The sequence below is a fragment of the Aquarana catesbeiana genome, linkage group LG06 (assembly GCF_042186555.1).
Source record: "Aquarana catesbeiana isolate 2022-GZ linkage group LG06, ASM4218655v1, whole genome shotgun sequence".
Taxonomy (NCBI): Eukaryota; Metazoa; Chordata; class Amphibia; order Anura; family Ranidae; genus Aquarana; species Aquarana catesbeiana.
Genome location: NC_133329.1, coordinates 352,152,120 through 352,179,029, shown reverse-complemented (window position 1 = coordinate 352,179,029; position 26,910 = coordinate 352,152,120).

Here is a 26,910-nt window from a genome sequence, read left to right as displayed (position 1 = left end):
CTCATGCTCTGCTTCAGTATGTCACAGTACATGTTGGTATTTATGGTTCCCTTATGAACTGTAGCTCCCCAGTGCCGGCAGCACTCATGCAGCCCCAGACCATAACACTCCCACCACCATGCTTGACTGTAGGCAAGACACACTTGTCTTTGTACTCCTCACCTGGTTGCCGCCACACACGCTTGACACCATCTGAACCAAATACGTTTATCTTGGTCTCATCAGACCACAGGACATGGTTCCAGTAATCGATGTCCTTAGTCTGCTTGTCTTCAGCAACCTATTGAACTTCCAGTGACCAGTATGAGAAAGTGAGAGTGATAACACCAAATTTAACACACCTGCTCCCCATTCACACCTGAGACCTTGTAACACTAACAAGTCACATGACACCGGGCAGGGAAAATAGCTAATTGGGCCCAATTTGGACATTTTCACTTAGGGGTGCACTTACTTTTGTTGCCAGTGGGTTAGACATTAATAGCTGTGTGTTGAGTTACTTTGAGGGGACAGCAAATTTACACTGTTATACAAGCTGTACACTCACTACTTTATATTGTAGCAAAGTGTCATATGTTTAGTGATGTCACATGAAACGATATAATAAAATATTTACAAAAATGTGAGGGGTGTACTTACTTTTGTGAGATACTGTATCTATCTATCTATCTATCTATCTATCTATCTATCTATCTATCTATCTATCTATCTATCTATCTATCTATCTATCTATCTATCTATCTATCTATCTATCTATCTATATGTATATATATATATATATATATATATATATATATATATATATATATTATAAATTATGTAGTATGTCTTCTTTGTATTATTATATAAATAGGTAAAAACTGATAAGCTCCTTGTGGTTCTTTCATTAAAGGCAGGTTCTTGTTGGATTGTAGTCTGCACATATTCATGAATCTCTTCAGCAGAATATACTGTTCTCTAGAGGACAGCTCAAGAGTATATCATTGTTTCAATTGAGTATCTTCATTCAAACTAAACCAAACATAGAGAAAGGTGAATGCCTCATTCCCGACTTAATCCAATATCTTTTTAGCATTTTATTCAAGCTCCAGGTGTCATTATTACTTTTAAACCTGGATATGTACAAACAAAATGCAAAGCAAATTTAACTGTAGTGTTTAGAAATCAAAACAGCTTTTATGGTGATTTATAAATAATTTAATTCTATGCAGTACATGATAGGTTGCTGAAGCTATGTGTACACATTTTACACAATGCATTTTAGTAGTCTTAAAGTGATTCTAAAGTCTCCATTTTTTTTTACCTAAAATGAAAAAAGTTATACTTACCTGCCCTGTGCAAGCATATTGCACAGAGCTGCCCGAACCTCCTCTTCTGGGGTCCCCCGATGGTACTTTCCACCCCTTTACTTCTGTGTCTGCTCCCATAACAAGCCCAGGCATGCAGGTGAGTAGAATTTTAGGGGTCTGATAATGTTGAGTTTATATATATATATATATATATATATATATATATATATATATATATATGAGACTATCACTTTAAGAATTTGTAATACACTTTCTTGCTTCTTCTTAGACACAGTCTATGATGGCCTTCACTGCCAGATAAGAAGCAACAGTTTACTCCTTTTTTGCTCCAAGAAATGGACAGTCTTATCTAGCTGGTCTGATCCAGTACTGTCATGGTGGTGCCAGTGTGTTCTTTCGCTTTCTATCAGTCACATGATATAACCACCCATTTAACTGTTCCCTTGCTACTAAGAAGATATGAATGCTGATTCGACTAAACTATACGATCACACCTATAATACACCTAGAACTTATGCATATTCATACGTATATATTGTTAAACTTGATGTTTGTATGGCAGAAACACTTTCACTCGCTTATAGTAGTTGAGAACTGTGCTGTATTTCTCCACTGCAGTGTATGAGATAAAAATGGAATAAAAAGCACCTACTTATATTTTACAAAGATCTGGGTCTACTATCTTATCAGAAAAATGGCTTGTTTGGAGACTTCCTAACCTGATTTAACAGAATGGTGCCGTGACTCGGATACAGTCCAGTGGGCTCCCGGCCAGAGAGACACGAAGCTCACGTTAATCAGACAAGTGGCCACGGTAAGAAACTGTTATTCTTGCTTATTCTGCTCTCTGTGGTGAGTAATTAGTCAGTGTCTGGGGTCCATTGGATGAAGGAGTCTTATGCTGTTGATGAGATGGTTAGATTAAGGTAAAATTGAGTGTAAACTAGAGTAATGACCCAAATAACTCCTTTACTTTACTGTTGCAGAAATAATAGAGCCAATAATAATTATCAATGTTGATGTTTTGTTTCTATGCTTGGGATGTCAATAGATTTATGAGACTTGTGAGAAGGTCTGACCAGAGGACTGTAGTAGTGAGCCTGTGTGGCGATTAATGCCTATGCGGAAAGTGTCCAGGCCTGTGTAGCCAAGTGTAATAAAGTGCCATTTGACAGCTACTGTTTGTGGCCCGGAGAAAGAAAAAAAGAAAAAAAAGAAAAAATTTTGGGTGACGACCCACAAATTGTTAGATACTCGAGAGAGAGGACTCTATATTAGCAGTACGGCGCTCCCATTTACCTTTCAAGCCGGGAAAGGTAGAAGTGGCACAAGTAAGTCCTATGACAGACATGACAGACAGATGTGAACAATGGTTAAGAAATGACACCGAGACTATTATAGGCTGGACCAAAACAGGCCAGATCAATACCAGCTGAAGAAGTTATGATCAACTTGGGTTTCTGTGTATGTTAATTTTTATGGCAGATTGACAGAGTTGGATAAGGGGATTAAATGTGTACAATATTGGATTTTGAAAGTATGCATCGTGATGGAACTTTAACTAGTTATGAGCCTGTCAAAGTTTTTCTAATGCATATCACTGATGGGTCTAGCAAAAGAGAATTAGACCAGGCAATGCTACGTATGGATGATTGTAAGATACTGATGAGAGAAGCCTGCTCGTCTTTTGCAGTTTCCTCACGTCCCACCTTTTGTATTTTTGTGTAAGAAAGGAGTGAGGTGCCCCTCCCTTCAAATTCCTGTGTGAGAGACTGTGTCTGTAAAATGTTAACTCTTGACCAGTTATGAAATTACTAGTATAACACGTGATGTTCAAATTTGAGTGATATACAAGACCAAGGGAAATGTTTAACTATGTTGCAGAATTGGAATCCTAGTTGAAATTGTTAGCTTTTTGTTATGTAACTCTAGGATTCATTTTAAACAAAGAAAGAAAAGGCTGATTTAAATTCCTAAAAGGTAGCCATGATTATTATAATTATTTAAATGTTTAGTTCTCCATTCCAGCCTACTGAGTGTGAAAAGGGAAAAGGTTTCACACACTGATAAGACCGGATTGATTTGGAACTATGCAAGTTAAGAAGCAGTAGTTGGACAAGGAAGCACATGCCAGAAGAGAGATATCAGAAGGATATTGATGGTTTAACCACTTCCCTACCCACATATAGTCATATGACGTCCTGGGATGGGATCTCCCATCCGGGGTGGACGTCATATGACGTCCTGGGATTCCTGGCCGTCTAGGGGGCGTGCGCGCACGCCCGCCGCGTTGCTCGGGACCCAGTGCGTGTGCCCGGCAGCCGCGATGTCTGCCGGGCACACGCGATTGCCCGTTAACCGGGCCGGACCGTGGATCTGTGTGTGTGTAAACACACAGATCCACAGCCTGTCAGGTGAGAGGAGAGCGATCTGTGTTCCCAGAACGGAGGAACACTGATCGGTCTCCTCCCCTTGTACGTCCCCTCCCCCTACAGTTAGAAGCATTCCCTAGGAAACGTATTAACCCCTCCCCGCCCCCTAGTGGTTAACCCCTTCACTGCCTGTCACATTTACACAGTAATCAATGCAATTTTATAGCATTGATCGCTGTATAAATGTGAATGGTCCCAAAAATGTGTCAAAAGTGTCCGATGTGTCCGCCATAATGTCGCAGTCACGAAAAAAATCGCGATCGCCGCTAAAAAAATAAATAAATATTTTTTTTTTAAAAATGCCATAAATCTATCCCGTATTTTGTAGACGCTATAACTTTTGCGCAAACCAATCAATATACGCTTATTGCGATTTTTTTTACCAAAAATATGTAGAAGAATACGTATCGTCCGAAACTGAGGAAAAATGTGTTTTTTTTTTTTTTTAAATTGGGATATTTATTATAGCAAAAAGTAAAAAATATTGTGTTTTTTTCAAAATTGTCGCTCTTCTTTTGTTTATAGCGCAAAAAATAAAAACCACAGAGGCAATCAAATACCACCAAAAGAAAGCACTATTTGTGGGGAAAAAAGGACGTCAATTTTTTTGGGGTACAACGTTGCACGACCGCGCAATTGTCGTTTAAAGTGCGACAGCGCTGAAAACTAAAAATTGGCCAGGGAAGGAAGGGGGTGAAAATGCCCTGTATTGAATCGGTTAAAGAAGTAGATAGGAAACATGAAAGTGAATTGCACTAGAAGAAAGTGGACAGAATGTTGTAGAATTATTAATAGTGCTGGATGTGAGACAAGAAGAGACTGAGGATGTTTTGATTACTTTAAATGTGTCCAGTCCATGGCAGAGACAGTAAATGTGGATGTGACTGAGTACTAACTTTACTGCCATAATAAAGAAACAAGGATTTGAATGGGCTTTGCTAAGAGAAGTGTGCAGTAGCATTATAGCCCAGAGAGAGGAGAGAAAAAAGAATACAACAGACTTAATGCTTTTATAGCCTAAGATGAGGAGCAAATATTTATGCTCATCTGATGCCAGAGACCAGCAACATGAAAAAAAAGATGGTGACGAAGGCAAAGATAGGACTGGTACCAGTACTTTAGCATTAAGTTCAACTGAGAGGTGTCCAGTTTGTCTGAACAGTCTTTCCCTAGAGGCTGGCTTTCCAGAACATTGTTGTCACGTTTTCTGTATTTCGCGCATTTTTAAATGGTGTGAAACCTCCTCATCCTGCCCTGTTGACCGCAAATCCTTTCAAACCATGTATAAAATAGATCCAGTTAGTGGTGCTGTACAAAAGGGAAGATATGCTTTAGAACAGATGTTATGAAGAAATATGCAAATTAAATCTTGAAAAGAGCAAGGACAAAACATTTGTCATAAGCAAGGCTGAGCAAGTATGAAGCAATACTACTTGAATTAGGAGAAATAGAAGTGAAAAGATGTACTACAATCAATCCAGCCAGTTTTTTAATAGAGAGAGAAGAAGACTTTGAAGAGCAGGGTGACCACATTTGCTTAAAACTTATGGAAGAAGAAATGCAGCAAATCTCCACAGTAAAGGACACTCCTCTTGAAAATTCTGATCTGATCCTGTTTGCAGGGGGTTCACGCCTGTAAAAAAATGGAGTCCCAAGAATGGTATATGCGGTGACAACATTGGAAGAAGTGATTGAGACCCAACTACTCCCTTCATCACTTTCAGCACATGTTGCCAAAGTGGTAGCACTCACCAGAGTCTGTGAGACTGCAAAGGATCAAACATCTACACTGATAGCAAGTATGCTCTTGAAGTAGTCCATGATTATGGACACATAAGGAAGAACAGACGATTCACAACTGCTGCAGGAGAACCAATTAAAAAAATGGAAATGTGTTCGAGAACTTTTTGAAGCAGTCACCCTCCCAAAGGAAGTAGCCATCCTAAAGGTCAAGTCATATACAGAAAGATCGCTGAAACACCAATGGAAGCAATCATGACCCTAAAACACTGATTTTGCAAAGGAATAAGAAGAAGCCCATAACAGATTGAAGGAAAAGAAGAACAAATACTGAAAGTAAAAGAATTGATTAAGAAATTGTAAGAATCTGCATCTGATGATTGGAATGAAATCATGGAAAGGGACGAAGCAAAGAAGGACCAAGATGGACTCTTGTGCAAGGAAAATTGAATATGTGTCCCACCTCAAACAGAGAAGATGATCATGCAACTAGCCTATGGCCCGAGTCATGTAGGCCCTAAGGCAATGGAGAGAAACATTGATCCGATATGGCCAATTGACCATTTGCTGGGCAGAAAGTCGAGTGAGGGCAAGATGGCTCCCACTCGGCTCTATATCTCTTGGAGGAGCGGAGAGACCTCTGGCTTTGTTGGAACTTCCTGTAAGCTCCAGAAACTATTTTAGAGCAATGTTGACCTGATCTATAGTAGCTCAGCTCTGCCTTATCCTGCAACAAAAGATTACCACAACTGATTGGTGACAAAAGCAAATAGATGATTATTATATGTGGAGATGAGTGAAGTGATTAGCATGTGTCAGAACATGCAGAAGATCAGGCAATTTCACTCTAAACTTAGGCTGAGGACAAGGTCACTTTCATAAGCATAGTGGGAATGACTTTCTGCCCCCAAGTGACCTGGTGGGATCCAATAGTGATCCTGTTTTTACCTTAAATCCATGCCTCCTATTATGTTATTGCTAAAATAAGCAAAGCTATATTTCCTTTTACATTATATCCCAATAAGAGTGTATAGTACTTCCTTATAAGGGCTCTGATATCACACAGGCAACTCTTAAAATTGTACTCAAAGCAAAACTGAAAGGTTTTTTACTAAAGATGAACTATGGGCAACATAAAAATGAGATGTATGATGCAGTCTGTCACTAGCATTAACAAGCTTACAATGCTTTTATTCATTTATGTAACATCCCAAAAGGAAATTGATGTGAATGCTTAAAAAGTAGACATATGCAGGCCGAAAAATTTTATTTTGTTTGGTTTGCATTCGTAAAATACATAATTTTGTTCTGTTATATTTGTTATGTTACATTAATTAATTCTCGGATAATTTATTATTTTATGTAGAATATAGATATTCATTATAACAAATCAATTTGTTTTAATGTTTAATTGTTTTGTTTTTGGATAATTCGTTTTTTAGGTATATATATTTGTGATAATGAATCGTAATTCTGAACGTCGTTTTTGTTTATTGAATTCATTAACACACACTCACAATGACAATGTCTCTTCTACTGCTTCTCAAAGCTCATCTCCTCGACCCAAATGCAATACACCACCCTTCTCAGGAATGCACTTTGCCAGTGGTAGTTCCGTGTCAATGTTACTGGTACCAGTAGGAACTGATGTTTAGAGCTTGAATCCATCAGCACACACACACACAATATCTTTTCTGCTGGTTCTCAAAACTTGTCTCCTCTGCTCAAATACAACACCCTTCTCACTCAGTTCTTAGGAATGCACTTTGACAGTATTATTAATCCAACCTCCAGCACAAAATGAATCAACTCATTGGGCTGTAAGATTTACTCTGATTCAACCTGCTGTTTCAATAGACCTTTTAACAAATTAATGAATCATGCCAAATGAATTTGTTATTTTATTATAATTTCTTTCGTATTAGTTGAAATTCATTATTTTTTATCCAAATGTCCTAATGATGCAAAATTCATCCGAATTTTGAGTCATTAATTAACGAATTGCACATGTCTATTAAAAAGTGTCAGCTGGAGTTAGTCTTTAACTACCGTATATACTGGAGTATAAGTCGAAGTCACCGCCGTCTGTCTGCATGATCAGCGTGTCATGCAGGCAGACAGCGGCCGGAGTGTGATAATTCATTCGGAGGCTATTCCAGCTTTCAAAAGTCTGTGATAGGCTGAACAGCTGTCAGTGTACAGCCTATCACGGACATTCTCTCATCCTCATCCGTGGGATGAGAATGAGAGAATGTCCGTGATAGGCAGAACAGCGGTCAGCCTATCACAGACGAGGAGGAGGCATGGCTTTTGAACAGTGGAATGGCTGCCGAAGTGTATTATCACACGCTGATCAGAGATCGCCACAGGGAGGCTGCACAGGACACAGGTAGGCTGCACAGGGACACAGGACACATGCACACATGCACACAGGACACATGCACACAGGACATATGCACACAGGACACATACACATGTACAGGACACAGGGACACATACACATGTACAGTACACATATACAGGACACATGTACAGGACACATACACATGTACAGGACACATGTACAGGACACAGGGACACATACACATGTACAGGACACATGTACAGGACACAGGGACACACACACATGTACAGGACACATGTACAGGACACAGAGACACATACACATGTACAGGACACTTGTACAGGACACAGGGACACATACACATGTACAGGACACATGCACATGTACAGGACACATGCACAGGATACAGGTAGGCTGCACAGGACACAGAGAGGCATGCAGCTGCAGATGGGCATTGTTGACCCTCTGCATTTCTCACCCTCATCTTTTACTCGGGTCAATACGTTTTTCCCAGTTTTTTGTGGTAAATTAGGGGCCTCAACTTATACTTGGATCAACTTATACTCGAGTATATACGGTACATCTACTAGTCCTATGTGCAAGAAAAGACAGTGAAGAAGTGAGCCACCATAAGAAAGGAAGAATATAACTTGCCGGATCACTAGGTAAAAATAATGGAAAAAAACACAACAGAAACAGAAAACAAATGTAGTCACTACATTTTAGCATCAGTAAGCCCCAATATTTTTAATTGTTGTTTTTGAGTTTAAATGCGTTTTAAACATTTTTCTTCATGGCACACTTATGCTCTTGTAAGAATAGTGCCAACATTGTGGTGGGAAGTACTCACTACTAGAGTACACAAAAGATATAGAAACCCAAAGGTGACCAAGCCCTCCAGGCTCTGTCTGTAACTTAAATATTACATGTACATGGACAGAAAAGAGAATTGTGTAAGCATAAGACTGGCGACTAGACTCCAAATACAGTATCTCCAGTCAAGATAAGATGACATCATATTAAAGATATAGAACTGACTCTTCTTTTTGTATCCTACAACTTGCCTTACTTAGTTCCATTATTCAAATTTTTCATTACAGTGCAGAGCTGGACAAACAAAGTAAACACACTTGGGCTGATCTATTAACGGGTTGAATAAATAGTGTGAATATTCACCTTAAGTATCCAATCAAGTTAAAAGCAATTTCCTGATTATTTCATCTGTATATCATTTCCCTTTACATGATTCGATAATTAATAGCAATATTCACACACTATATTAAGTGAATATTCTCAACTTTTTTAGCAAAACAAATTCAATTTGTAACTATAGAGCTTTGGTGCTGTCCGTTCTCTCCCTGTCCATGTGTGTCTTATGATAAATACAGCCCCACAGACATTAAAAAATGTTGCATGTTGCAAAAAGGAAATACTCAACATTTTATGTTGAAAGGAAAGTATTTTTTTTTTCCTTACTACAGGCGGCTCATGATAGAAACTGTTTAAGTAGACTGATAAGAGAACAAGCTACACAAGGCTATTATACTGCTTGGGAATACACTTTTCTTACATGGCTCTCACGTACTTTTATGTTCCATTTGAAATTGGCTCAAAGTGCACTTTGACTTTTCAAAATCAGCTAGTAAGGTCTGACATGTGGAACTTTGAATCAAAAAAGCCATTTTTTGCTGAAATGTGAAATAAAAGTTTGAAGATAGAATTGCTTTTGTGTAATAAAGATTGGTATAGATTATTATAAAAGGAATTTAGGTATAAATAGTATACTGCCCATGATATATATATATAGTAGATATAGTAGAAAATCATTTTATTCTGGTAAGTGCAGCAGATACTACATTATTAGGTAAATAACATTCATTTAGACAGTGGCTTAGTGAACAACACATTTTATGAAACCTGCCCATCAGGAAGATCTTGGAGGTGCAAAAGTCCAAAATTATATAGAATTAGGCAAATACATGTGGATCAGTGCTAAACAGAGACCCAGAAATGGACCAGAACTTATAAAGTGGAAAGTATAGTATAGAGAATATAAAAATATGCCCAAGCAGTACCATGAAAAATGTATAATTTGTCTTAAATAGAGATGGGCCGAACACCCCCCTGTTCAGTTCGCACCAGAAATCCCGAACAGAGAAAAAGTTCTGACCCAAACAGCGAACTCTATTAAAGTCTATGGGACCCAAACTTGAAAAATCAAAAGTCCCCATTTTGAAGGTTTATATGCAAGTTATTGGCCATAAAAAGGTTATGGGGGTCCAGGTACTGCCCTGGGGGACAGGTATCAATGCAAATATTTTTTTTTTAAAAATACTGTTTTTACAGGAGCAGTGACTTTATTGATGCTTAAAGTGCAACAATAAAAATAAAAAATTCCTTTAATCACTTCAGCCCCGGAAGATTTTACCCCCTTCCTGACCAGAGTATTTTTTGCTATTCGGCACTGCGCCTATTTAGCTGACAATTGCGCGGTCGTGCAATGTTACATCCAAAAAAAATTGATGTCCTTTTTTTACCACAAATAGAGCTTTCTTTTGGTGGTATTTGATCACCTCTGCGTTTTTTTTGCGCTATAAACAAAAAAAGAGCGACAATTTTGAAAAAAAAGCAATATTTTTTACTTTAATAATAAATATCCCCAAAAAATATATACGAAAACAAATGTATTTCTCAATTTAGGCTGTTATGTATTCTTCTACATATTTTTGGTAAACAAAATCGCAATAAGCGTATATTGATTGCTTTGCGCAAAAGTTATAGTGTCTACAAAATAGAGTATGGATTTATGGCATTTTTATTATGATTTTTTTATTAGTAATGGCGGTGATCTGCGATTTTTATAATGACTGCGACATTATGGCAGACACATTGGACACTTTTGACACTATTTTGGGAACATTGTCATTTATACAGCGATCAGTGCTATAAAAATGCACTGATTACTGTGTAAATTATACTGGCAGGGAAAGGGTTAAACACTAGGGGCAATCAAGGGGTTAAGTGTGTCCTAGGGAAGTGTTCTAACTTTAAGGGGGATGGGCTACCACTGACATGACAGTGATCACTGCTCCCGAAGACAGGGAGCGGTGGATCTCTGTCATGTCACAAGGAAGAACAGGGAAATGCCTTGTTCACAAAGGCATCTTTTCGTTCTGCCTCTCCACACCGCAATTGCGGGCCACCGGCAAACATCAAGTTCCCGGGACCCCGGTGTGCGGAGCGTGCACGCACCCGATAGGTGGCAAATTCAAAGGGACATACAGGTACGCTTATTTGCCTGCCTGTGCCATTCTGCTGAAGTGGTTAAATATAGTGCCTGAGGGTCCCCTTAACCTGCCTGTAAAGTGGCGCATATGTACTGTGGATAGAAACTACTGCAGCAAAACTGAGATTTCTAAAGGAAAAAAAATGAATGAAATGACATTTAAATTGCCAAATTGCCAAATTCCATACCGGATCCTTATGCGAGCATGCATGGGGTGGGGAGGGCTCTGTAAAAAATACACTTTCATGGATTTAAAAAAAACAGAACACTAAAGTTAGCCCTATTTTTTGTATAATGTGAAAGATGATATTATGCTGAGTAAATAAATACCTAACATGTCATGCTTTAAAAGTGTGTCTGCCCGTGGAATAGCGTCAAACTACGGTGCTTAAAATTCTCCATAGGCGACGCTTTAAACGCCTTTAGGGCCTGGAGGGCTTGGTCAACTTCGGGTTTCTATATCTTTTGTGTACTCTAGTAGTGAGAACTTCCTACCACAATGTTGGCACTATACGTATGCATTTGTATTTGTGCAGAAGTGCGGTGGGACGGGGGCACTTTAGATTTCTTTTATTATAATTTATTTATTTATTTTATACAAAAAGAATTTTTGACACTTTTTTTGTAATAACTTTATTGCTGTAACATGAGATGAACAACATGGCCCATGACAGGTTCTCTTTATAGAGAGTTGGGGTCTATTAGACCCTAAATCTCTCCTCTGCCATCCCGCACAGCCTATCAGACACAGATCAGTCAGATCAACTGCTTACCTGGCCGCTGGTGGCCAGGTAAACAAAGAGGAAGAATCAGGAGTGACAAACTACTCATCGCTTTCCAGGGTTACAGAGAGAGGGGAATGACTTCAGTTCTTCTTTCTCTGTACAGGGCAACCATCGCTGCCCCCTGCATCACTCTCGGCCTCTGCGATAGTACTGGAGAGCCTGGGAGAGGCGGTGGTGGCAGGAGGGGGGTGGGACCCACTTTCGCCACCCACAGAAGAGACTGAGTGGCTAATTAGTCACTCAGATAACTTCTGCCTTTCTCAGAATCGCCCGCTGAAAAGACCCATACTGGGATGATGCCTGTAGGTGCAGGCATCATCCTGGTATAACCACTGCAACCCAAGGATGTCCATTTACGTACCTTGGGTGGCAAGTGGTTAAGCATTAGCCCATAAATGCATTAGAGCAAACACAGCCCTACCTGCAGTGTTGTATAAGAATTATGACCATGAAAATATGGAACAAGTAAATTAAAATGTAAAAAATCACATTAAAAATACTTTCAGAAAATTCTATAAAAGTGTAAGACAATTCATTTTACCACCATTATTTGAAGAACTACACTTTATTATCCTGAGTGTGTTATTTTAAATCTAATAGTTGTAAAAGAAGAAGCTACAAAAAAAGAATCTTCTTTTCACTTTTATTTTTCAGTGTTATTTAATGTCAGCTATTAGGTGCTTAATGATTAAATCCAGCCGTACAAAGCTATTTTTTCTACTTAGTTTTCAAATTTAAAAATACTGCTGATAAAACAAAACACTCAGCCAAGCTTAGAAAATTCCTCTAATGTTTGTTAAGACAACAGAGTTTGCAAGTCTTGCACAACATTATGCACAATTAAGTTTAAATGCAGATAATATAAATATTGTTTGTACATTATAATGAGTCTAGCTGTAGACAGCCAAGCATAATAGATTTATTAAAGAAATATACAGCTGGCTTATTATTGAATGTGATACACACTCTTTTGTTCCTTGTAGAAATGTAAACAATTACAGCAATAATAATAAATGTACATATTTATATTATTACTTTAAAAACCAAAAATATCTATCTGGTTCAATTTTAGGTCCTACAAAAATGTGATGATTTATCAATGTCACAGGTATATTGCATTAATGCCATTGCATAATAGAATAAAGAAAGTTAATTTGCTTGTTCTTGCTTCAGGATATAGGCAAAATAGATTTATGCTACAAAATATATTATTACAAAATGCAGATGTTGTTTTAACATCAGATACACCATAGTGCGTCTTCACCAAAGTATATCTGGAAGGGGAGTCTGTTGGATAAGGCTATAAATATTGCCTTGATTTTACAGAGAAAGTAAAACGTGGAAGAATGAAGGGGGAAAGATATGTTTTTTTAAAGTTAACAATGCATAAAACTTGAATTGGCTGAAGTTTAATTCTAAAATTAGTGCCCAACCCCTTCATGACCAAACAGCATTGAAGTTTAGATGCCCAGACCAGCAGCATCATCATTTAACATTTAGCATCATCATTTAGCAGCATGTACTGTATCAGTTAACTTGACTTCAGCTCTCTAATTATTTGCTTACCTACATCATTTTTACGGGTACATAAGGGATATGTTTGGCTTGCTATTTTTTAAAAAAATAAGCTGCTAATGTTTTTTTGTTTTTTTTTAATTAGCTGACAAATAAACAAATAGAAAAAGTGAAAAACATGCATTTTGGCTATTTTGCACAGTTTGTAAACAAACCTTTACTTATTTTGATTTTTCTTATTTTAAACTAAAATGCTTTCTATCACAAATTCTATTTCTCTGTCAAATGAAAGAGAGGCACAGTGCCATCTGTAAACAAATTTTGAGTGATCACTATGATAAGCTTTCATGGTGATCACATGATTGAGACAATGTGGTGACAAATTTAGAAGCACTCACAGCTGCATGCTTCTACTTCTCCGATGCAAAATATATTAACGTTCAAATGGCTCAGAAAGGTATAGATCATGGGTAGCAACCTCTGCACTCTAGCCGGGGTGAAACTAATCATGACTTTGTCTCTGCGAGCCATACCCGTGGCTGTCAGAATCTTGCAATGTTTGATGGGATTTGTAGTTTCACTACAGCTGGAGTGCCAAGGTTGCCTACCACTGCTATAGATTGTTGATACCAAGTGGTTAAAGAATATTTTTTCTTTTTCACATTTCAAACTTCTTCACTTTTTCAGTTATTAATTTTATTTCACAATTAAAATTCTTCTTTATTGTGTTTTTCTGGTTGCAGTGACTGCTACAAATGTTTATGGTTGTGTGATGAGATACCATGCCATCTGACATGGAACAGTTACCTTGAGGCTACTGCAACAGATGAAGCAGCAGCGGGGAAGCACTGGGAAAGTCAGTATAAGTGGGTTGGAGAAGCAGGTGGGTGATCTTTAAAGAGAATTTTGAAGTTTGCTTTCTAGTCTGGTTGACAAAAAGGTCCTCTCCTGTCTGTAAATGAAGACACAAATTGAACTGACATCTGCCCCGTTTAGCTCCGATTTTGCAGGAGACTTGCTTATGGATCCCCTACTGTATGGAGCAAAGTGGCATCATGTGAAAGAACCCTAAATGTTTAGGGTTTGCTTAAGGGGTTAAATTAGGTGTTATGATTAGAAGGTCCAAGTGTTAAAGTCTTGTCTTGAGGGTTAAGTGTTGTAAGGGACAAAATTGAAAAAGTTAATTTTAGGGGTTAGATTAAGAATTACATTCAGGTTTTTGTTGTGTTGTGTTTTTAGTGTGTATGTGTGTTTGTGTATAACCCAAAGATATTTTTTAGCTCAGGATAGGGAAAGGCTTAAACCCCTGTCAGCTGTTTTTTTTTTCATGTTTGTTCCCTATCAGGGAGATTTACATTAAAGTCTTATCCCAGAGATGAAACAGGAAGTGGAAATAAATCTCTACAAAGTGAGTTTACTTTTTAAAATATTGTTTCTTTCCAAGGTGTGCTAGCATCACAGCAAATAGCTGCACACAGGCTACTGAAAATCAAATATTCACTCTATTTATCACCTTACCTATATCTTTTTTTAATAAATGTTTGTCATGACTGATTCATATTTCCACATAGGACACAACCAAGGACAGCTACCACTAAAATAATATTTTTTGTAAAAAAAATAAAAGGGAAAAAACATCTGCATGCCTAAAAACCCCCAAATGGGTGAGATTCTGGAATACGCATTTAAATGAATACCTTTACAATTTAAAGTTACAGTTTTTTCCTGTAGTGGTGGTTCAGTGTGCTTTGGTGTTTATCTCATAAACAGTTTTAAAGGACCAGAATACCTTTGTACAGTTGTCCTATAATAAGTTCCTCCCACCCCCTGAGTGCTGGCCTCCAGTTAAAATACCAATTTTTAGCACCAGTTCAGCTCTGCCAAGAGCCATGCAACCTTTCCTTGAAAACGGCTAGTTCATACTGTGCATACATATTGTGGACCCATGCATTCCTTTGAGAAAGCCATACTCCTTTATGTCTCAAGTGGTCACATAGGGATGACTAGGATCATGGTGTGCACATGCTGTATAAACTGGCCATTTTCAGGAATAATATTGTGCGGCTTTAAGTGGAACCACTCAGTGAAGTCCTTTGGATAGGGGCTGAAGGTAAGTATTCCTAGTGGGAGACACTCAGGGGGTGGGAGAAGCTTATTACAGAGTAACTAGGGATTTACTCAGGGGGTGTAAGAAGCTTATTATAGGATAACTGCAAAAGTACCTTAGTACTTTAATATAAAAACATTTTTAGCCTGCTTAATTTGTATGACATCTTTGAGAAGATAAAAATTATGGTCTTTATTTATCAAGTAACACCAATAAACTATATAAAAACCAAAAGGCTCCTCTTTTTTTCAAGATACCACAGAAGTCAATTATTTTTCCACCTCATCCTGAATGAATCGGAGATCAATATGTTTATTGGCCTGCTTACATTGGTATTTTATAATATATATACATTGAAAAGGGTTTGTGGAAAATTGTGTGTAAACATTTGAGATAATACATTTTTTTGTATCAATAGAACCTCCTTAGAAACATTATTTTTCTCTGTGACCTGAAAATGTATACTTTTGTAGAACTTAAAAAGTATTGTTAATGAACCAAAAACAAACCTATGAAGCTGGAAACTGGAATACAATTTTTGACAACTCATATTTAGGAGTACAGAATTGTTGTGCTACACAGAACTAGCAGGAAACTAGCCCTTAATCTCCTTTCACTGTAATTCAAAGTATTTTCCAGTTTGAACTTGAATTTCCCATTTGAATCCCTAATGCTACACTCACCCAATAACAGACCTAACGTGGCCTTGGCTAATGTCTGCTGGAATGACAAGACAAAAGACAAATTTGACAAGACAAAAAACCCTGTGAAACTAAGAAGTAATATTTACTGATAGTTTGTGGTGATAAACACTTGGATTTAGGCCTTGAGAGCCAGCAGGTCCCAATGCACTCCAAATGGTCATTTTAATGAAACTCTGACATGTGGTGGCACTTTCAAAAAAATGGTGGCTGCTCTACCCCTATAGTGCTGTTTGACACAACGTCTCCTAATTGCCTGAGGAAAAAGGTAGGGTGGGAGGTTATGCAAGCAAAACATGGAAGCCAACAACATCAATCAGGTACCAGCAATTTGGGGTACTTTTCAGGGTGAATTGCATGTTCAGACAGTACAGTACTTTTTTAATTTTGGAATGGGGAAGAACCCCAGTCAGATTTTAATGATATTCACAGCTCACAGCTGTTGAAGAGATTTTCCTTTCTAATGCTGGCTACAGATCGATCAAAATTTGACTGGTTCAACAGGGACCTGCTGAATTTTGATCTAGCTATGGCTATTCCCATTCAAGAGGTGTTAATATAGTGATCGACTTCTCTCAAGTGGGAATGTTGGAAAATGTGTGTTCAATCAGTGCATGCAGCCATGTACTTGTTGCATTGCTGATCAGTGTATTTTGACAGCGGAGGAGTCCTGCTGACAGAATACATAAACACAGCGGGGAGGATTTCGCTATCCATCTTGATTGTGTGGATTGGAGAATATGTTCTCTTTTTTTTTTTTTTTTTTTAGCAGCCTGCTATCTGATCAAAAACAAATTAACCAGCTCTGGCCAGCTTAATTGCCCCAGTGCCATTGTTTTCACCAGTCACAAAGCGTAGGCAGAAAAAATATGCTTTCCTTTAGAAGAATAAGAGAAGGCTAGAACCCCTGTTTCGCTCACTTCTCCTCTGATTAAAGCATTGTCACTAGAACAGTATGTGAGTGGAAAACTCTTTAAAAGAGTCCCAGGTAACAGGAAAACCTGATGAGGTTCTAATTTAATTTTCATTGTATCCAAAAGTAAAGAAGAATTGTTTTGGCTTGACATTCACTTTATTAGGACAATGAATTCCTGTTGGAGTGTAAAATCAACTAAAAGATTTAAAAAAAAAAAAGAAACAATTTGCATTGTTCTGCGTTAACAAAGTGGCCCCTGTGCCAATAGATCACTTGTGATGGCTCAGATTCAGAGAAAATCTACGAAGATTTAAATGTAAAAACTGCTAATTACAGCTGGGCTGACACAATCTTTCTATTTTATTTTAGGGCTCTTTGTACTTACCACTTTGAAGAGTAATTCCTGTATTTAGCGCACTAATGAAAAACATATGTCTTCTCATAAGAGAATAATGCACTTGTAATTTGGCTGAAACAATTACTGCAAACCCGAACAGATCAGTTTTTTTTTTTTTTCAGCAGAGCTGCCCTAAAGTAATGTGTGAATTTAAACATACATACAGTATTCTAAATCTGTTTTTTAGCTACTTAATGGAATGCACAATTACGTTACTCGCCAGAAGCAAAGAAAATATACAACCTAACCTGGTAATTGAATGCGGTAACAGCAGGATACAAACATTTTCAAATGAATGTTGGAATTTATTTTGTTTTTATACTACAGTTTAGAAAGTTGCCTTCTGTAGTAGAAACAATGAGATGTCTTAAATTTGACTCCATTTAGGTTTTCTTTAAAAAATATGTTGTTCCTTTACCAAACCACACACACACAAGGCATAAAAACATGATCAATAAACTTTTATTGTGAAGTAGAAGACTGGCAAACTGACACCTTTTCTTGCACACTGAGATAGGACTTTAAGGATGAAGCAGAACGTCAGTTAACATTTAAACTAAGGCTGGCCATACATGGTCGAATTTTGAAAGAATTTTCTTTTGAAGATCAGAAAATTTGTGCGTTTTGTGATCCAATGGTGCCACCATTGATTTTGAAATTTGACCAACCAAGCCTTCAATTTCACCTTATGTTGCTACAGAAAAGAATTTTCGTGGTTGGGAATCTTCTTTTCTTTCCGGGAATTTTCTTTTCTTGCACATGCGCATTTCTTTTTCAATTACATTTCTCACAAGATTATTGATTAGAAAATCGTTTGTTTCTCGAAATATTTCCAACATGTCCGATTACTCAAATTTGATGGTGCGAAATACGAGTGAAAATTCTTAGATAAGTTTTTCGAAAGAAAATTCTTTCGAAAATTCGACCCATGTATGGCCTGCCTAAGTCCATAGAATAGTAAAGAAATAAGGAATATGCCCAGTCAGATTCCATACAAGCTAAAATCCTATTCACAGCTGTACAAAGTAGAAATTCAAATGATGCCCTTTGCACTTCATGACTTCTGTCACTAGTTCACAATTTCAAACCAAAAAAAAAAAAAAATATATATATGGTATTTACAATTGCTAAACAAGTCATATTGTAATATAATGTTATTTAAAAATTACTTTTCCTTTTCAATCTGCACTGCTGTAATTTTCTGAAAAGTAATTCAATGTATCATGGTATGGGTGCTCAACCTGTGGCCCTCCAGCTGTTGCGGAACTACAAGTCCCATCATGCCTCTGCATTTGGGAGTCATAAATGTAACTGTCAGAGGCTTGCAATGCCTCATGGCACATGTAGTTCTGCAACACCTGGAGGACCACAGGTTGAGCATCCATGTATTATGGCAACCTGGGGGCCTTTTGTACACAGCTGGTGTACAGAACATCTCTAGAAATTCATTACCTGCTTGTCTGATTATCTAATTTTCCCAGAAGTCTGCAGTAAGATACAAGTCAGATTTTAGGCATCCTCTGCAGCAAAATTTTTATTTTTGGTAAGATACTCCCAAAGGGTTTATTATTTCCAAAGGGATGTCAACCCTGCAATTTTTCTCATTAGAATACTGCAATTGAATAAGCTGATTAAAGGGGTTTTAAAGTCAGAAGGCTTTTTATCTTAATGCATTCTATGCATTAAGACAAAAAGCCTTCTGTGTGCAGCAGCCCCACCCACCCCCCTAATACTTACCGTAGCCCAATCTCTGGCCAGCGATGTCCACGGGTGTCTTAGCTGTCCGGGACTCTCCCTCCTGATTGGCAGAGACACAGCAGTGGCGCCATTGGCTCCCACTGCTGTCAATCAAAGTCAGATAGCCAATCAGGAGAGAGAGGGGGGCAGGGCTGAACCGCAGCTCTGTCTGAATGGACACACGGAGCCGCAGCTTGGCTTGGGTGCCCCCATAGCAAGCTGCTTGCTATGGGGGCACTCAACAGGGGGAAGGGGACAGGAGCACAGAAGAGGGACCTGAGAAGAGGAGGATCTGGGCTGCTCTGTGCAAATCCACTGCAACAGAGCAGGTAAGTATAACACATTTGCTATTTTTATAGAAAAAAAGGGACTTTACAATCAGTTTAACAATAGAATAAGAGAAGACTGGAACCCCTGTTTCTCTCACTTCCTCTCTGATGAAAGCATTGTCACTAGAACAGTAAGTGAGTGGAAACATCTCTAAGGGCTAGTTTACACTTGCTTCAAAACATGGCTTTAGACATGCTTTGTTAAAGCTCTCTGAGCACCAGTCAAAGCTCCTGTCACTAAATGAAATAGTTAGCTTACAGCTCTGTTTACACCTTGGTTTTGCTTGGTGCTTCGATGAGGCTTCGTGGGGCTTTGATGAGCCTTTGGTGGGGCTTTGTTGAGGCTTTGTGGGGCTTCGATGAGGCTTCGTGGGGCTTCAGTGGGGCTTCAAGTGAGCTTTGCCATGGACTTCTATAGAGGCTTTGAAGATGCTTTGAAGTACCACTAAAGCCACATAATTTTTGAAGCAAAGCCGAAGCAAAGCAAAGCAAAAGCAAAGTGTAAACAGGACTGTAAGCTAACCATTTCATTTAGTGACAGAAGCTTACTGCAACAAAATTTGTTACATTTCTTGCAATGTACATAGTTCACCCAGAAGGGATTGCTTTTTTTCTCAACAAGTGGAGTTACTCTTTACGTGTACATGACAGGAACACTTTTGAAACAAAAATCAGCATTTTTAATCACAAATAATATTAAAGTCGAGTCATATTCTAATGTCATGTTCATATTAGGATGTTATCTGTAGCAGTATATTTTATGTCATCAAACTTTTTTCATGTGTTGAAGACTTGGGGAAAAGGACAGAAATTGATGATGCAACTTATTTCATTGTATGCTGTATTATAGCAATCCTCTCAGTTTTTTTTTTCTATTTTACACTATAATGAGCAGAATCTCAGAAAATATTGTGTACCAATAACATATATTAACTAATAATTCACTTTTAGATGTAACAGGAAAAAGCAGGTGTATGCCTGAAGCAAATCTTCGCATAGATTGTTGAAAAATGTGATTAAACTTTCGTACATTTCCTCTGGTGCTGTATCGGAGGCAAATGTTTCGCAATCTAGGTTATTTATTAATATGCAGCCCATAAACACTAATGCAATTTTGTTTTTCAATTCTTACACAGAAATGAAAATGAGAACGCAATTCACCCACAGCAATACCTTTGTGTAGAAAAGTAAGGCTGATAGAGAGATTACTTAATAGCCCCAAAATAGAATTGTTTCTTTTATTGTATTGTTGAAGATTTTATTATTCTTAAACTAAAAATGTGTTTATCATGTATATTGAACAAAACATACACCACTGGAAGCAAAGAAAACAGATCATCTGCTGTAACAGTAATCTGCGCTACATAGCTCTGCAATTTTTCTTTGCATTCATAAACTCAAATTTAATAACTTCATAATATGTTGGCAATACAGCATTTGCATTACTGGCTTCATGTACTGAATAACAATAGTTAAAGTGCAGCTCTCCCTGTTGGGCAAAATAAAAACTTAGAATTTGAACTAGGATTCATCACCAAATATACATCTTTTACTAAGTGTTTCTGTGACCCTCTTAAAGTGGAGCTTTAGTCAGAAAGTCCAGCTGGATCACTTCAGGCTGGCCCCTTTTGCAGGTAAAGCTATGTCAAACATTTAGGCCTCGTGCACACTGGACGTTTTAACAGCAGCTGTTTTTTGGCTTCAGACTTTTTTTTTCTACAGTCAATAAACTCCCCATCATGTTATTCTATGTGTCCATGCACATACAGGCTGTTATCAGCAGGTTTTTGGCTGGGGCGTTTTTTTGGCTTTAAAAAAACAAACAAAACTAATGGGTTCTGAGAGGAGTTTATCAGCTGTAAAAACGCTCTAGCATCAAAAAACGCTGATAAATGCCGATAAATGCTCAAAAACGTAGCACACCAGTGTTTTTACGTTTTTTGATCCATTGAAAAAATATATAGATTTTTTTTAAAAAACGCTAACGCAGAAAAACGCTATTGCATAAATGTTAAAAAACATTGAAAAAATCACTGCAAAGCTACTGCCATCTTTATAACGTTATCTTAATGTCCAGTGTGCACGAGACCTAAAAATAAGTGCCTATACTGCTTAAAATCCAGTCATATACTGTCTCACACTGCTCTGCACATGCTCAGTTGCTTCTCCATTTTAGGCACTGCCGAGTTTGTAGAGGCCGATCTGCTGACAGCCTTAAAGCAGAATTAAACCCTGCTAATCTTTACAGCCAAGGAAGCTGCTTCTGTTTAATCAGCATCTGCCATGGTGCTGCACATGTGATCAGTTATGACTCCAGCCATTTGATGGTTTGACAATTTGGTTGAGGACACAAGCAAATGTGACAGTTAGCATTCCAGGAATGTAACTGTTTTGTTTTAAACAAATAAATCAATGGGTTTAGTTCCACTTTATGATTTACTGCTGTTCAGGGGCTTCGGGCTTCAGCAAAATGGTAGCCTCCAGCAAGAAGAAACAGGAACAATGCTGGAGGAAATAATTACAGCATAATTTTTAATGTGGAATGTATGTTTCTTGCTAAAGAATATTAATTGTTATCAAGTTGTGATGGGCAAACTTCTGCTTTAAAGTAAGCCAGGTTCACTTAATAACTTGCATCACAAGGAGTTTATACTTCCATGTGCTCCCCTACTGCCTCCATCTGACACTAGAGTTTGTCCAAAAAAAACAATATTTAGGGGAACGTGTGCCCGGGGGGGGGGCACATAGTTCCGTCCCCCCCCCCCCCCCCCGTGCATACACAGCCAATATTCAGTGCTTATGCAACCAGGTGCTGGAAATGAGCACTGTCACTTGGGGAAAATTGGGGAAAAAGTTACTTTGCATAGCCCTGAGCAAATTTTTGCCATGCATTGTGGTATTAAATCTCTTTTAAGGGTGTCTCAACCCTCAGTGTACCATAATGCAGAGAACATGTTCCATTAATGTACTGCACATTCTGAATAAGCCCTTTGATTTTGGAATCTTTCATTACATCTAGAACTTGCACTTTCTTCCTTGTCTGACCACATACACATCTCACCACAGCCACATCAACTTTGCACCTTTTCTATGCAGGCAGAATTAAAAGATGGGGCGAACACAATAGTGTGGGACCAACTATGGGACCTGGGACTGACTCAAATGGGCAGTTTAAATTTAATTTAATTTGATTCGCTACCTGTCATATGATTTTTTTCAAATCTCCTGTAAAGTTCTGCAGCTTGTCAGGTGACCCAACAGACCTATAGGATTACAGAAGAAATTTAACAAACGTCAGACCAACAGCAGCAGCTGAAGAAGAAACTTCTCCTGTGTTGGCTCTCCCTCTCACCATGGAATCTCTGTTGCGTCAGATGATGGTGCGGGCCTCTGCTCCTGAGAGGGATGCCAGGATGCGCTTAGGCCTTTCCTCCACTTTTATTTCCACAGCTCCCTTCTCCTGCACTTTCCTCTTCTCAGCTTCCTGTGTGTCCTGTGGACCCTCCACTATTGCCTTCCCCTCCATGTCCTCCTGTTTCAGCTCCTCCTCTGGCCCAACTCCTTAATGTGTCCCCTTCTTCATCCTCAGTTTGCACTCCTCTGCTCCTCCTAGCGTAACCTCATCACCTCTCCTGCCGGCCTCTGTTCCTGGCCCAGAGCTTGTCAGCAGTGCTGGAGCATGCGCAGTGAAGAAAAGTTTGTCAACAGTCAAAGAAACAGAAGCCAGTCCACCAGATGGAAATCTTGGGGGCCTCCCCAAGACCTGATGCTGCTAGGACAGTGGATGCAGTGATTCAGCATCCGCCTCTGCAAATAATGTGTTTACTTCCCCTTCACTTCTCCCTTCTGTTCTTTTACCGATCCCCTCCAAGAATTTGAAAAATTTGCAGCTTAATCCTTTACTTCCTTCAGCTGTTCAGTCTCTTATTGAAAATATATACATTCTGTCTCACTATGCTACATCTTTGTCAATTGACAATAATGTGCTTATTGTTTGATCTCCTTTAGCTGATTTACCAGATGCCATGATGTTTTCCAAGTCAGAGGAACTACGCTGGTCTGCGGTAGACATGTGCAGAACGAAAAAATGTGTTTAGTTTAGATTTGTTATTTACATAAATTAGTTACATTTGTTTAATCTGTTTAATTCCTTTTTGGGAATTTGTTTTGTTTATTCATATTTGCATCGATTCAAATTTTCAAATTCAAATTCGGATCGATCCGAAAAGTTTCGAATCAATCTTAACTAGTTTTTGAATGTTTTCTAATTTCCAAAGAGATTAAAATAGAATAGAAAATAAAAGAATAGAATAGAAAAAATAGAATAGAATAGAAAAGAATATAACATAAAATAAAAGAATAGAATATAATAGAATAAAACAGAACAAAATGGGATAGAAATAAAAGAATAGAATATAATAGAATAGAAATGAATAGAAAAAAATTTAAAAAAAAGAATAGAATTAAGATTATAACCATCTTCTGAAATTTGAATAGAACAGAAAAGAATAGAATTAAAAAAAAATAGAATATAATTTAACCCTTTCATGACTAAGCCTATTTTTGACATTTGGTGTTTTCAAGTTAAAATCTGTATTTTTTGCTAGAAAATTACTTAGAACCCCCAAACATTATATATATTTTTTAGCAGAGAATCTAGAGAATAAAATGGTGATTGTTGCAATATTTTATGTCACACGGTATTTATGCAGCGGTGTTTTATACGCAACTTTTTGGGAAAAGGGACACTTTCATGAATTTAAAAAAAACATGTCTGATTCGAACAGCGTTTACATATGCGGGCACGACTTCTGTATATGTTTTTTTTGGTGCGCAAGCTCACGGGGATGGGAGTGCTTTAAAAAAAATGTTTTCTTATTTATTTTATTTATTTTTATATTTATATTTTTAAAGAAAAACATTTTTGATCACTTTTATTGCTGTCACAAGGAATGTAAACATCCCTTGTGACAGTAATAGGTGGTGACAGGTACTCTTTATGGAGGGATGGGGGGTCTAAAAGACCCCCCATCCCTCCTTTGCACTTCAAAGTATTCAGATCGCCATTTTTGGCGATTCTGAATACTGTATATTTTTTTAAACCGGCGCCATTGGCAGCCGAGTAAACGGGAAGTGACGTCATGACGTTGCTTCCCTGTTTACATTCAGGAGACTGGAACAAAGCCTTTTCCGGCTTTGTTCCAGTCTGTGGCTAGCCGCCGGAGGCGGCGGATTGTTGATTGGGTCTCCCGGTGGATCGGGAGGCCCGTTGAGAGCAGTGGGAGGCAGCGGGAGAGGGGAACATCCCCTCCCGCTCCTCCAGTATAACAGCAGAGCGGCGTTTAGCTGCATCAGTTGCTATACTGGCTCTAAAAAACGATACTGGGATGATGCCTGCAGCTGCGGGCATCATCTCGGTATAACCCCCGAAAGCCGAGGCCACACGTCTGCGTACGGTCGACGGGAAGGGGATAATATAATATAAATAATACAACCTTTTTCCAAAATTTAAATAGAATCAATTCAAATTTGAATAGAATAGAAAATAATAGAGTAGAATAGAATAGAAAATAACAACTATACCATAGAAAAAAACAACAGAATAGAATAGAATGAATATAACCATCTTCCTATTCTAATCTATTCTTTACTATTGTATTCAAATTGGAATTGATTCTATTTGAATTCTGGGAAATGGTTATATTCTTTCTATTCTATTCTGTTCTATTCTATTGTTTTTTAAATCATATTCTTTTTGTTTATTCTATTCTATTCTTTTCTATTCTATTATTTTATTTTCTATGCTATTCTTTTATATTCAAATTCAAATTTATTCTATTCGAACTTCCAATTTCAGAAGATGGTTATATTCTTTCTATTCGACTCTATTCTGTTGTTTTGTTCTATACTATTCTGTTATTTTCTATTCTATTCTAATCTATTCTTTTCTATTCTATTCAAATTCAAATTGATTCTATTTTAATTTTGGGAAATGGTTATATTCTTTCTATTCTATTCTATTCTATTCTATTTTTATTCTATTTTTTTCTATTCTATTATAGTATATTCTATTTTTTTTATATTCTATTGTTTTCTATTCATTTTTTTTCTTATGTATTCAACTTCTAATTTATTCTATTTGAAATTCGAATTTCAGAAGATGGTTATGTTCTTTCTATGTTATTCTAGTCTATTCTATTTGTTTCTGTTATATTCTAGTCTATCCTGTTCTTTTATTTTCCATTCTATTTTGTTGTGTTTTACTCTATTATATTCTATTTTCTATTCTATTTTATTCTCTTTGGAAATTGGAAATTATTCAAATTTGAAAACATTTTGAATTCAAATTTGAAAACTATTTGAATTCAAAAACTTTTCGAATTTGAATTTGAAAACTATTCGAATTCGTAAGGTATTCGAAAAAGATGTGAAAATGATTCAAAAACAATTTGAATTCGAATTTCGTCTGAATTTTTTTTTCGTTATTTCGGATTCGTTTAAATTTGGTACTATTGTAAAAGAAACGAAAAAGCAAATTCGTCCAAATTTCAATTCGGATTAAAACGAACCATACATGTCTAGACTGGGGAGCCACTTGAATCCTCAATGCCTGTGTCACAGATAACTTCTGGTGTTGAGTCTGACCAATTGTGTTCGTTACTGCATTGGTTGAATTCCTTTGCTTCTTTAGTGAACAATTTTAAACGCTGTCTTTTTACGGGTATTCTTACTTTTTCTGAACCTCTATTGCAAGTTTAAAATGATACGAACGTATCCATTTCCGTTCCTCCTGTTGTTGAATTAGGTGCAGTTTTATTCTATTCTTTTTTTTCTATTCTATTTCTTTCTATTCAATTTTGTTCTTATGTATTCAAATTGTAATTTATTCTATTTGAAGTAATGACAGCGACAATTCTGCAACTGAGCAAATTTCAATGTTTTTGATTTGCTTACATTATTGAATAATTTTTATTATTATTATTATATTATTATTTGTTATAATTATTTATAGTTATTTATTATATTATAATTTTTTATTTTGTTTTTCAAACTTTATCATACCCGGGATGTCTACTAGACTCTTGTTTGGACAGATTTAAGTGAGTTGTTCCTAAGAATTACAGGCCTACAATATAAAACGCCAAATTTCCATGCAAAATAATTGTACCTCTTTCAGCATCAAAAATCTGAAATAATCATATCGCCAGGGAGGTTAAGGAGAGGATTTGGAGAGGTGATTATATTGTATTGTATTGTATTTATTATGCCAGTGATAAAGGACCTCAGCCATGCATACCACAATATTGGGTC